This window comes from Bos mutus, chromosome 9 (genome assembly GCF_027580195.1).
Source record: "Bos mutus isolate GX-2022 chromosome 9, NWIPB_WYAK_1.1, whole genome shotgun sequence".
Taxonomy (NCBI): domain Eukaryota; kingdom Metazoa; phylum Chordata; class Mammalia; order Artiodactyla; family Bovidae; genus Bos; species Bos mutus.
In genome coordinates this window covers 25,703,374-25,715,584 of record NC_091625.1, presented here as the reverse complement: position 1 = coordinate 25,715,584, position 12,211 = coordinate 25,703,374, and positions in this window count along the sequence as shown.

Here is a 12,211-nt window from a genome sequence, read left to right as displayed (position 1 = left end):
CAATCATTATAAAAATTAAGGAAACAATCAAATAAAAAATAAAAATCACCGAGAGTCAAGAACTACATATAAGTGACATCTCACATATATGTGACAACCATGTCACATATATATATATATACACACAAACATAACAGCTATAAATGCCTTGGAATTTATATCCTTCTAGACCTTTCTCAGTGAAGAGGAACTAAAAAGTCTCTTGATGAAAGTGAAAGTGGAGAGTGAAAAAGTTGGCTTAAAGCTCAACATTTAGAAAACTAAGATCATGGCATGCAGTCCCATCACTTCATGGGAAATAGATGGGGAAACAGTGAAAATAGTGACAGACTTTATTTTTTGGGCTCCAAAATCACTGCAGATGGTGATTGCAGCCATGAAATTAAAAGATGCTTACTCCTTGGAAGGAAAGTTATGACCAACCTAGATAGCATATTCAAAAGCAGAGACATTACTTTGCCAACAAAGGTTCGTCTAGTCAAGGCTATGGTTTTTCTCTTTAGCTAAAGAGAAGTTTCAAAGAATCCTTGTAGTAAATTGTTTGCACATATTTTTAACCATTTAGGATAAATTCCTAGAAACAATTGCTCAACCAAGCCCAAGAACATTTTTTAAGTTTTTGGCAGTGCAACCTACAACACAATTATTTGATTCAGTCCTGAATATTTTTGGTGGCCCTCAATTCCCAGGACCTAATAATTCTCCTTAAAATGGTTAAATTTGTCAAATGATAAGACTTCTAATGCTGATATCCTATTTCCGGGTTGTTTGGTAAAATCAGAGCTCTCAGTTCTTGATAACACCTAGTAACTTATGTGCATAACCATGGATATTTCAATGTCTACCAAAAATGGCTTTGTTGTAACCTCAAGTCTCCCTGTAGAACTTAGGAATTGTCAGTCACCTTTCCTGTACTGTCCATCTGTTCTAAAAAATGTCTGTCTTAATTATTGGCAGCAATGTATCTTTGGACACTATCCCAACAAATGTGGCACTACCCTGATCCTACCGAAGATTAGACCAAGCAGTGTGCCAGAGTCATTGGCACTGTGTGAGACGTCTCTGAAGACAGAGTCTGAATCCTGTCACAGCCTCAACCACTGCTTCCAAGGATACGTCTCCCAACACTCACTATGTGATCCACACATCATGAAAATAACACTTACTCGGCAGCCCGAATCGAACCTTAGCCAGTTTCAGCGCTGTTCCTAACAGGTTTGGTCTATTGAACAAGCCATGCTTACTGTTATAATTCATTCAGATGCAGCTAATTCATTTGAGCGTGCACTCTCTCTCTCTCTCTCACAAACACATGCACACACACATTTTCCCCACACTTGAGCATTTGGGAAATATTTTCCAAGACCTCACTTTGGCTAAGTGACCAAAAAGGAAAGTTTGAAAAAAGTAGACGCAATCCTTTTAAGTAGTATATTTCTGCCACTAGAAGTGAAATTGTTGACCCAAGAATCCAGGCAAATTCTGTTTTAGCTGGATCCCTTTCAAATAACAATAGTCAAGAAGCCTTCAAATAACTAGAATCAAAGTCGCCATTTATGGAAGCACTGAGATAAACCCATGCCTGCTTCATGCTTCTCACAAGCTGTAGGATCAATATTTTTTTGTTACTGGTTCTAATGTGGTACCCAAGCCCAGGTCACGTTGACTAATAATGGAGTTTATCCAAAGAAAACAGATAACATGTTCTATTGAAACTCTTAATGCCTTTCCAAAGCAACTATTTTTCCTAAGAACTCACGGTAGATCCAAGTTCCAGTGCCTCTTTGCAGTGGTTTTGGCTACACGTTTTGCACTGAAAGTACATTGGCCCTGGTTCTTTCATTGACTCATATGGTACAACACATAACTTCCTAGATACTAAGGAGCCATGGTGGAACGGTCCTTAGGATTAGGCAGCATATAAGGAGCACACAGGATATTCATATCCCAGAAAGGGATACGTGAGGCCTGGATCACCTGCACGAACTATGTAACCTCAGGTGAATCTCATAACTTCTCAAAACCATAGATTCCACATTTATGTTCTGGCCACTGTTTACTCAAACCCACAAAGTTACTGTGTGGAGAGGGTGGAAAACTCTCAACTACAATAGTTCAACGCTTATTGTGTTTATTATTCATTATGATTATACAGTGGAAGTGAGAAATAGATTTAAGGGACTAGATCTCATAGACAGAGGGCCTAATGAACTATAGACAGAGGTTCGTGACATTGTACAGGAGACAGGGATCAAGACTATCCCCAAGAAAAAGAAATGCAAAAAAGCAAAATGGCTTACAAATAGCTGTGAAAAGAAGAGAAACGAAAAGCAAGGGAGAAAAGGAAAGATATAAGCATCTGAAAGAAGAGTTCCAAAGAATAGCAAGGAGAGATAAGAAACCCTTCCTCAAAGATCAATGCAATGAAATAGAGGAAAACAACAGAATGGGAAAGACTAGAGATCTCTTCAAGAAAATTAGAGATACCAAGGGAACATTTCATGCAAAGATGGGCTCAATAAAGGACAGAAATGGTATGGACCTAACAGAAGCAGAAGATATTAAGAAGAGGTGACAAGAATACACAGAAGAACTGTACAAAAAAGATCTTCATGACCCAGATAATCACAATGGTGTGATCACTGACCTAGAGCCAGACATCCTGGAATGTGAAGTCAAGTGGGCCTTAGAAAGCATCACTACAAACAAGCTAGTGGAGGCGATGGAATTCCAGTTGAGCTATTTCAAATCCTAAAAGATGATGCTGTGAAAGTGCTGTACTCAATATGCCAGCAAATTTGGAAAACTCAGCAGTGGCCACAGGACTGCAAAAGGTCAGTTTTTATTCCAATCCCAAAGAAAGGCAATGCCAAAAAATGCTCAAACTACTGCACAATCGCACTCATCTCACACGCTAGTAAAGTAATGCTCAAAATTCTCCAAGCCAGGCTTCAGCAATACATGAACCGTGAACTTCCAGATGTTCAAGCTGGTTTTAGATAAGGCAGAGGAACCAGAGATCAAATTGCCAACATCTGATGGATCATGGAAAAAGCAAGAGAGTTCCAGAAAAACATCTATTTCTGCTTTATTGACTATGCCAAAGCCTTTGACTGTGTGGACCACAATAAACTGTGGAAAATTCTGAAAGAGATGGGAATACCAGACCACCTGACCTGCCTTTTAAGAAATCTGTATGCAGGTCAGGAAGCAACAGTTAGAACTGGACATGGAACAACAGACTGGTTCCAAATAGGGAAATGAGTATGTCAAGGCTGTATATTGTCACCCTGCTTATTTAACTTATATGCAGAGTACATCATGAGAAACGCTGGGCTGGAGGAAGCACAAGCTGGAATCAAGATTGCCGGGAGAAATATCAATAACCTCAGATATGCAGATGACACCACACTTATGGCAGAAAGTGAAGAGGAACTAAAGAGCCTCTTGATGAAAGTGAAAGAGGAGAGTGAAAAAGTTGACTTAAAGCTCAACATTCAGAAAACTAAGATCATGGCATCTGGTCCCATCACTTCATGGCAAATGGGGAAACAGTGGAAACAGTGGCTGACTTTATTTTTTGGACTCCAAAATCACTGCGGATGGTGACTGCAGCCATGAAATTAAAAGATGCTTACTCCTTGGAAGGAAAGTTATGACCTACCTAGATGGCATATTAAAAAGCACAGAGATTGCTTTGTCAACAAAGGTCTGTCTAATCAAGGCTATGGTTTTTCCAGTAGTCATGTATGGATGTGAAAGTTGGACTATAAAGAAAGCTGAGTGCCAAAAAATTGATGCTTTTGAACTGTGGTGTTGGAAAAGACTCTTAAGAGTCCCTTGGACTGCAAGGAGATCCAACCAGTCCATCCTAAAGGAGATCAGTCCTGAGTGTTTTTTGGAAGGACTGATGTTGAAGCTGAAACTCCAATATTTTGGCCACCAAATGAGAAGAGCTGACTCATTTGATAAGCCCCTGATGCTGGGAAAGATTGAGAGCAGGAGGAGAAGTGGATGACAGAGGATAAGATGGTTGGATGGCATCACTGACTCAATGGACTTGAGTTTGGGTAAACTCTGGGAGTTGGTGATGGACAAGGAGGCCTGGCATGCTGTGGTTCATGGGGTCGCAAAGAGTCAGACACGACTGAGTGATTGAACTGAACTGAACTAATGAAGTACCTTAATTCAAGTGAGAGTATTTAGTGTAAACACTGAGACGATTTTCTGGTCTATTTTTAAGAGAAGATCAACTGACATAAGACCCAAAAGAAGAATCTTATGTGAAGTTACTTTTAAACCATAAGTTATAAAGGAAAACTTTAGTGGCAAAGAAAGTTGTTTTGAAAATTTTATCAATGAAAGATGATTTTTAATAAGTATGTGCTATTACCTATATTATACAAAAAACATGCATATCAGATAACTTTAAAGAAAATCAGAGGCACATTTTACTTCTTTTTTTAATATAAATTTATTTATTTTAATTGTAGGCTAATTACTTTACAATATTGTGTTGGTTTTGCTATACATCAACATGAATCCACCACAGGTGTACACGTGTTCCCCATCCTGAACCCCCCCCACCTCCCTCCCCGTACCATCCCTCTGGGTCATCCCAGTGCACCAGCCCCAAGCATCCTGTATCCTGCATCACACCTGGACTGGTGATTCGTTTCATATATGATATTATACATGTTTCAATGTCATTTTCCCAAATCATTCCACCCTCGCCTTCTCCCACAGAGTCCAAAAGACTGTTCTATACATCTGTGTTTCTTTTTCTGTCTTGCATGCAGGATTATCGTTACCATCTTTCTAAATTCCATATATATGAGTTAGTATACTGTACTGGTGTTTTTCTTTCTGGCTTACTTCACTCTCTATAATAGGCTCCAGTATCATCCACCTCATTAGAACTGATTCAAATGTATTCTTTATAATGGCTGAGTAATATTCCGTTGTGTGTATGTACCACAGCTTTCTTATCCATTCATCTGCTGATGGACATCTAGGTTGCTTCCACGTTCTGGCTATTTTAAACAGTGCTGTGATGAACATTGGGGTACATGTGTCTCTTTCAATTCTGGTTTCCTCGGTGTGTATGCCCAGCAGTGGGATTGCTGGGTCATAGGGCAGTTCTATTTCCAGTTTTTTAAGGAATCTCCACACTGTTCTCCATAGTGGCTGTACTAGTTTGCATTCCCACCAACAGTGTAAGAGGGTTCCCTTTTCTCCACAGCCTCTCCAGCATTTATTGCTTGTAGACTTTTGGATCACAGCCATTCTGACTGGAGTGAAATGGTACCTCAGTGTGGTTTTGATTGCATTTCTCTGATAATGAGTGATGTTGAGCATCTTTTCACGTTTGTTAGCCATCTGCATGTCTTAGGTTGGGCCAATGGGAGACCTTATTCCATCCCCTTCCACCAGGGTTGATTGTATTTCCTGGCTGTGACCATGGGTCTAGAGTTCAGTGGCAGCAGGACCAGACCCCAGCTATTTCACTTAGAAATTGTGTAACTTTCAGCACCTACTTTAACACTCTGTATCTCTTTACCTGCATAATAGGGGTAAAAAGTCCTTTCTTTGTGCATCCTGCAACTAATTTTTATTCAGAACTGACATCTGGGCCCCCATTTGGAATAACTCTCAAGTATTACTCCAGCTACAGAACTCCCAGTAGGAGGAGCCGAGGCCTTTATTGCAAAAGCATTGTAATTCAGCTTCTTCTCTGCCTAAGCCTGCTTTCCTCACCTCTCAAAGGCATTGTTGCCAAGAGCACTTCCCAACACATTTACTGTTTATAAATCTCAGAACTTGTATTAGGAGAACCCAAACTATGACACATCTCTTCCATAAACATGGAGGAAACATCTGTGTCATAGGGATTTGTGATGCTAAGTATACCTTCCAAAATACATCAAAACCAGAATAAACAACAAGAAAACCTTGGTGATCTGGTTTCTAGCTTCTTCAGCAACTTCTGCTATAGGATCTTAACAAACAACAACTTAACGAGATATGAGAGCATCTGCTATCAACTGGAAGTCCCCACTCCCAGAAGCAATTTCAGTGTTACTTGTTTCTCTAGATTTGCTTCCCTTTCCCATATCATTTATTCTTGCTTTATCTTCCAAATATACAGACCATATCTGTGGTGGGATCTTGGTATAGCCTCAAAATCGACTCACTGTCCATCTTCTACAATTACACACCTGGTTCTGGCAACACTTGTTCTGCTTTTATTTCTCCCTCAAAGCTCTGTATGCTGCATTTAATCCAATCTCATCACTGTCTGTATCCTCAACCAAAGATCAGAACCTAACACAGGGGATGGGAAGACTTCAAGGCTGATTTCAACAAGCTCAGGGACCAAGTGCCTCAGAACGCTGAGAATGCCAAAAAACTCCCAAGTGGCATATAAAACCCTCTGTTTAGAAATAGAGCCTTAAGGACTATATTTAGCCCAGGACATTATCTCCTCCCATTTTACTGTTAGTTTTCTTCTGTTCTGTCTGAAATCTGGTTCTATCAGCTATCCAAGAAAATGATGGAACTGTCTCAAAGGTATTGCTGATATCCACCTTCCCCAGTGTTTCCACGTTCCTCAAGTTCCAAGTGCTTCAGTCAATTAGGTGACAACACACGGTGACCATCCAGACACCTTCTGCCCCAGCTGCTGAGCCAGCTGTGCTTTTCCAGATGAAAAGTGTAAAGTTGAAGGAGTGCCCCCTTGACAGCACTCACCTTGGCAGAAAAAGGCCTTTTAGAAGCCCAGGTGTTGCCAACTGAACTCTCAAATTGTGGGGTCCAATAACAGTCCAGACAAACCACTAGTAGATTCAACATGTTTTTAAAAGGGTTTAGAACATACAAACTTGTAAATAAATGCCTCTGTGGTATGATCTTCATTTTTGAAGTGCCTTTTTGAACACTGGCTTCTTTTCCCTTCTGTTCTGGCCACACCAAAAGGGAGGTGTCCTGTGAACTCACTTCAGGACTGAGTCAGATCCATCCCTGAAGCAAAGTTTTGAACAATGTAGTGGTGGTTATAAATGTCTTATTGTGTATTTTTGCTCACAACTTTAAACAAAGAAATTCCAATGTTTCTAGCTTGTTTTTCTTTTTTAAAATTTAAATTAGTGTCTCTCTCAACAAAATTTCTATGAGGTCAAGATTTTTCATTATCTCCAGTAAGTAGCAAAAAAAAAAATAGAAAGAAAAACCCAACAATCTTTAGGTGAATGCAATATTAATTTTTCATGAGATATTAATATTTCATGCAATATTAATTTTCCATGAGAAACACTGGGCTGGACAAAGCACAAGCTGGAATCAAGATTGCCAGGAGAAATATCAATAACCTCAGATATGCAGATGACACCATCTTTATGGCAGAAAGTGAAAAAGAACTAAAGAGCCTCTTGATGAAAGTGAAAGAGGAGAGTGAAAAAGTTGGCTTAAAGCTCAACATTCAGAAAACTAAGATCATGGCATCCAGTCCCATCACTTCATGGCAAACAGATGGGGAACAGTGGCTGACTCTATTTTGGGGGGCTCCAAAATCACTGCAGATGGTGACCGCAGCCATGAAATTAAAAGACCCTTACTCCTTGGAAGGAAAGTTATGACCAACCTAGACAGCATATTCAAAAGCAGAGACATTACTTTGCCAACAAAGGTCCATCTAGTCAAGACTATCGTTTTTCCTGTGGTCATGTATGGATGTGAGAGTTGGACTATAAAGAAAGCTGAGCACCAAAGAATTGATGCTTTTGAACTGTGGTGTTGGAGAAGACTCTTGAGAGTCTCTTAGACTGCAAGGAGATCCAACCAGTCCATCCTAAAGGAAATCAGTCCTGAATATTCATTGGAAGGACTCATGCTGAAGCTGAAACTCTAATATTTTGGCCACCTGATGCGAAGATCTGACTCATTTGAAAAGGCCCTGATGCTGAGAAAGGTTGAAGGTGGGAAGAGAAGGGGACGACAGAGGATGAGATGGTTGGATGGCATCACTGACTCAATGGACATGAGTTTGAGTAAACTCTGGGAATTGGTTATAGACAGGGAGGCCACCATGGGGTCACAAAGAGTCGGACACAACTGAGTGACTGAACTGAACTGAATATTAATTTTTATGATGTGTACAGGTCATGACACTTCTTCAGTTAAATACTTTCTGCATCTTCACATGGATTATTTTCCTAATTTGCCAGTAATATTAAGTCATTAAGCAGAAACAGTTGCTTGAATGTAGCTTGACTAGAACTAAGGAGGCATTACTACCTGTGTTTAAATCACCTCATGGCTAAAAATCAAAACTGGCATAAGATTCATTGAGCTGAAAGAGGTTTAGCAAGATGAATTTTTATCAAGGATGATCCCTGATAAAACTGTAAACTATATCTGGCATGTAAACTATATCTGGCTCTCCTAAATGTAGATGGAACTTAACTGAAAAATGAACATTTCTGAATGTCACAAAACATTTTGCTTCCATTTTGGCCAGAAAGAAGTGTAAAACATTTCCCTGCCTCTTTTCCAAATCCTCTGTATGTAATTTATAAAGTATTAAAAATTAAATAAATAGTGTATAGTCCTGGCTCTGATAAATGTGAATTGATTGCATTTACAAGATTTACATTTCCTATTCCTGCTAATATCTTTTGATGTTACATCAATATTTTTCAATAATAAACACTGCATCATTGAATGGGATTTTGTGCCCTTAAGAAGAAATGAGAGGGAAAAAAGTTTGAAATTATCCTCCCAACCACTCCTATAATTGCATGTTTATAATTATAGGAAAATATTCTTAGAAACCAACTTGGGTAAATCTTGGGGAGTTCTATAAACCTTTCACAACTTTTTGAAATGGAAACAATAATTAATTTACAGTAAATGTTTATTTCTTCAGGCTTGTATTTAAAGTATTTCTCTGAGGGTAGAGCTATAGAAAAAAAGAAATGGGTTAAGAAAGTTTAAAATAGCTCATAGAGGTAATTTTAAAACCTTTTAAAAGTATTACTTGTAGCTAGAATTCAGTGTCATTTAATTCTTCATTTAGGGTGTAAGTTACAATAGTTGTGCCTAAGAGATGCAGTGAGTTATATCACAAAAAACAATAGAACAGGAGTCAGTAATATGTGGGCAGGACAAGGGACCTTACCATGAGCAAGTTAAGAAAGCCAGCTAAGTCCTCGGGGTCTTGATTTTCCATCATTACCAAGGTTTCCTCCTGCTCCAACATTCTGCAATTCCTTATCCACTTGACAAACTTGGCGTGCGTGTGTGCGTGCTCAGTAAACTCAAGACCCAGAGGACTTAGCTGGCTTTCATAACTTGTTCATGGCACTTGTCATGCCCCCATTTCCTGACTCCTGTTCTATTGCTTTTTCTGATATAACTCACTGCATCTCTTGGGCACCAAGAGTTTATTAAATGCCAATTTGCTTTGAAAAGATAATTTGTTACATTGCCCTTGTTTAATATAGAGCCAATACACTAGTGGTAATGAACCTGCCCGCCAAAGCAGGAAACGTCGGAGACTCAGGCTCAATCCCTCGGAGAGAAAGACTCCCTCTTGTGGGAAATGGCAACTCACTCCAGTATTCTTGTCTGGAGAATCCCATGGAAGAGGGGCCTGACAGGCTACAGTCGATGGGGTCCCAAGGAGTCAGACACGACTGAGCACTCATGCATAATGCCAAATATTACATCCTATATAACACTTCTCTTTTCACCTCATCTCCTTAGAACCCTATTCAGATAGATCAAGCATCACCAAGCCCATTTTTGGATGAGTAAATCTGAGCCACACAACAACTAAGTGACTTGTCTAGCACCAGTACAGCTAGCAACAGAATTACTTCAAGAATTCAGGTCTCCAGAGTCCAATAAAATAACCTCTCTATTTGAGCACTCTTTGCACAAATTAAAGAGTGTACCTGGCCATATTACTGCTCCTTTGTTTCTTTCCCACAAGGATATCTTGCATCAGCATTTTAGGAAGGAAATGGCAACACCACTCCAATATTCTTGTCTGGAGAATCCCAGGGATGGGGGAGCCTGGTGGGCTGCCGTCTATGGGGTTGCACAGAGTTGGACACGATTGAAGCGACTTAGCGGCAGCAGCAGCAGCAGACATATTTATACAGAATTTGAGATCAGGGCTGTGGCTTGGTCCCAACCTCTCCTCCAACATCCTGGATGACCTTGGGCTAGTGATCCACCCATGGAATAAAGATCTACACCCATAAGGATACTCTTGGCGTTAGGTTATGTTACTGCCTGGGTATGCTGTGGGAGCAAATGTCCATAGAGTCCTTGAATAAAAGCAATAAACTTTATAAATAGACTTCTACCAAAGTTTCTTTCAATAGAAAAACTGAGGTTTCCAATCATTGCTTTCTCAAAGCCATTTTTGACTCACATCTCTTGGTTACCAAGGACACAATAAGGTCATGAAGACTGTTATCATGGTTAGTTCCATGCTCCATTCCCCAAAAGGCAGAGCTGGTGCCAGATTCCTGGAGATGTGGGGAGGGGAAGAACAGGAGATGCACAAATGCTTATGGAGGCACTAAAATATTTTGTGTGCTTTTCATATGTTGAAAAGTTCAAAACAAATCACACTTTTTCTATAGCAAAAGATTTCAACAGAGAAATTCTCTAGACTCTACATTCAAGCTAAGATTTATTCCCCAGAACTTGGCTCATACTTTCAAGCCTATTTTGAGCATATTCTTTTTTGTGCCCCCTTCTTCAGCCCCAAGTGGGGAAACTGATCAAACACATTCTGTACATACCTCTGAGCCCACAGGCTCAGCCTCCCAGCTGCAGCATTAACCTCACAAATTCAGAGACCATCTCCCATTTTCAAAAGTGCAGTGGCTTTCTTGACTTGAGAAACACCCCCCAGACACACCCACTATTCTCAGCTTGCCTGACTTTTGCATCTCTGCCTCATTATCACTGACACCATGTTCCTGTCCAATCAGGCCATTAGATAAAAAACGGATTTCTCTTTAATATTCATAGAAAGAACTTTCCTTCAATACTCTTGATCTCTCTCCCCACGTCACAATTTCATCTTCATATTCAATCCTGCATTATAACAGTTGCCTTATTTCCCTGTCAAGGTCCTGACAGTGATGAGGTGTCAGGACATCATCATGTTTTAAGTTGGAAAAAAAAAATTGGCTTTATGTAGTCTGTATGTGAAGAGTTTGGCAGATGAAAATTCAGAAAAGCTGCCAATGGGGCAAATGTTTAATCTTGGAGAAAGCCCTTCACACGAATGCAGCTGACGTAGAGGAAGGGAAACCACAAAAACAACAGGGTAATAATATTGAAGACTGGTTTCCATACACCAAAAGAAAAGGAGTCTCAGAGCTGACTTCCATATCCCATCTTATAATTCATCACAGCAGGATGAAATATGCAGATGATGTTTCCTCTATGAAACTGGAAAAAGAGCACAAATTTCAAAATCAGATGAGCAAAATATAGCAAAATGTCAAAATGGCAAAATGGCTATTCTTTGCACTTTCATGGTTCTCATCCACTTAAGGTTCTCATAACACTTTGTAATAATGAGTCTACACATATTATAGCTGAGAAAAGTGAGATCCAGGCCAGTAAAGTCATTCCTTCAAACATACAGAAAAGCAAAGCCACAAATTGAGTTGCACCTCCTTTTCTCACACCTGCTATAAAAGTGACCCTTGGTAGAATGCTTTTCTCAAAAAGAAACTGGCTTTCACTCAAAAGCATTTAAAACCATTCTATCAGTCAAACAAATATACTATAAGATCATTGTAACAAGGACTCTGAATATATGTTTTAAACCAAATTTTAATTCATTTGTAATAATTTGAAAATTATTGATAGGTCTTTCCAAACTCATCTTCTAGTTTCAATGATTCAATAAATTTTCATGGCATAATCATGTCTAATTATTCTGAGAAAAAAGTTTTTATACTTCTTAATATTGAGACATAAAAATCATAAAACATAGCCCTAAATCCCTAAAACAGGGAAAGAAATATTTCAGGTAAAATGTATATCAACTTAAACAAGGTTTCGTGTATATATATCAGTTCAGTTCAGTTCAGTTCAGTCACTCGGTTGTGTCCGACTCTTTGCGACCCCATGAATCACAGCACGCCAGGCCTCCCTGTCCATCACCAACTCCCGGAGTTCA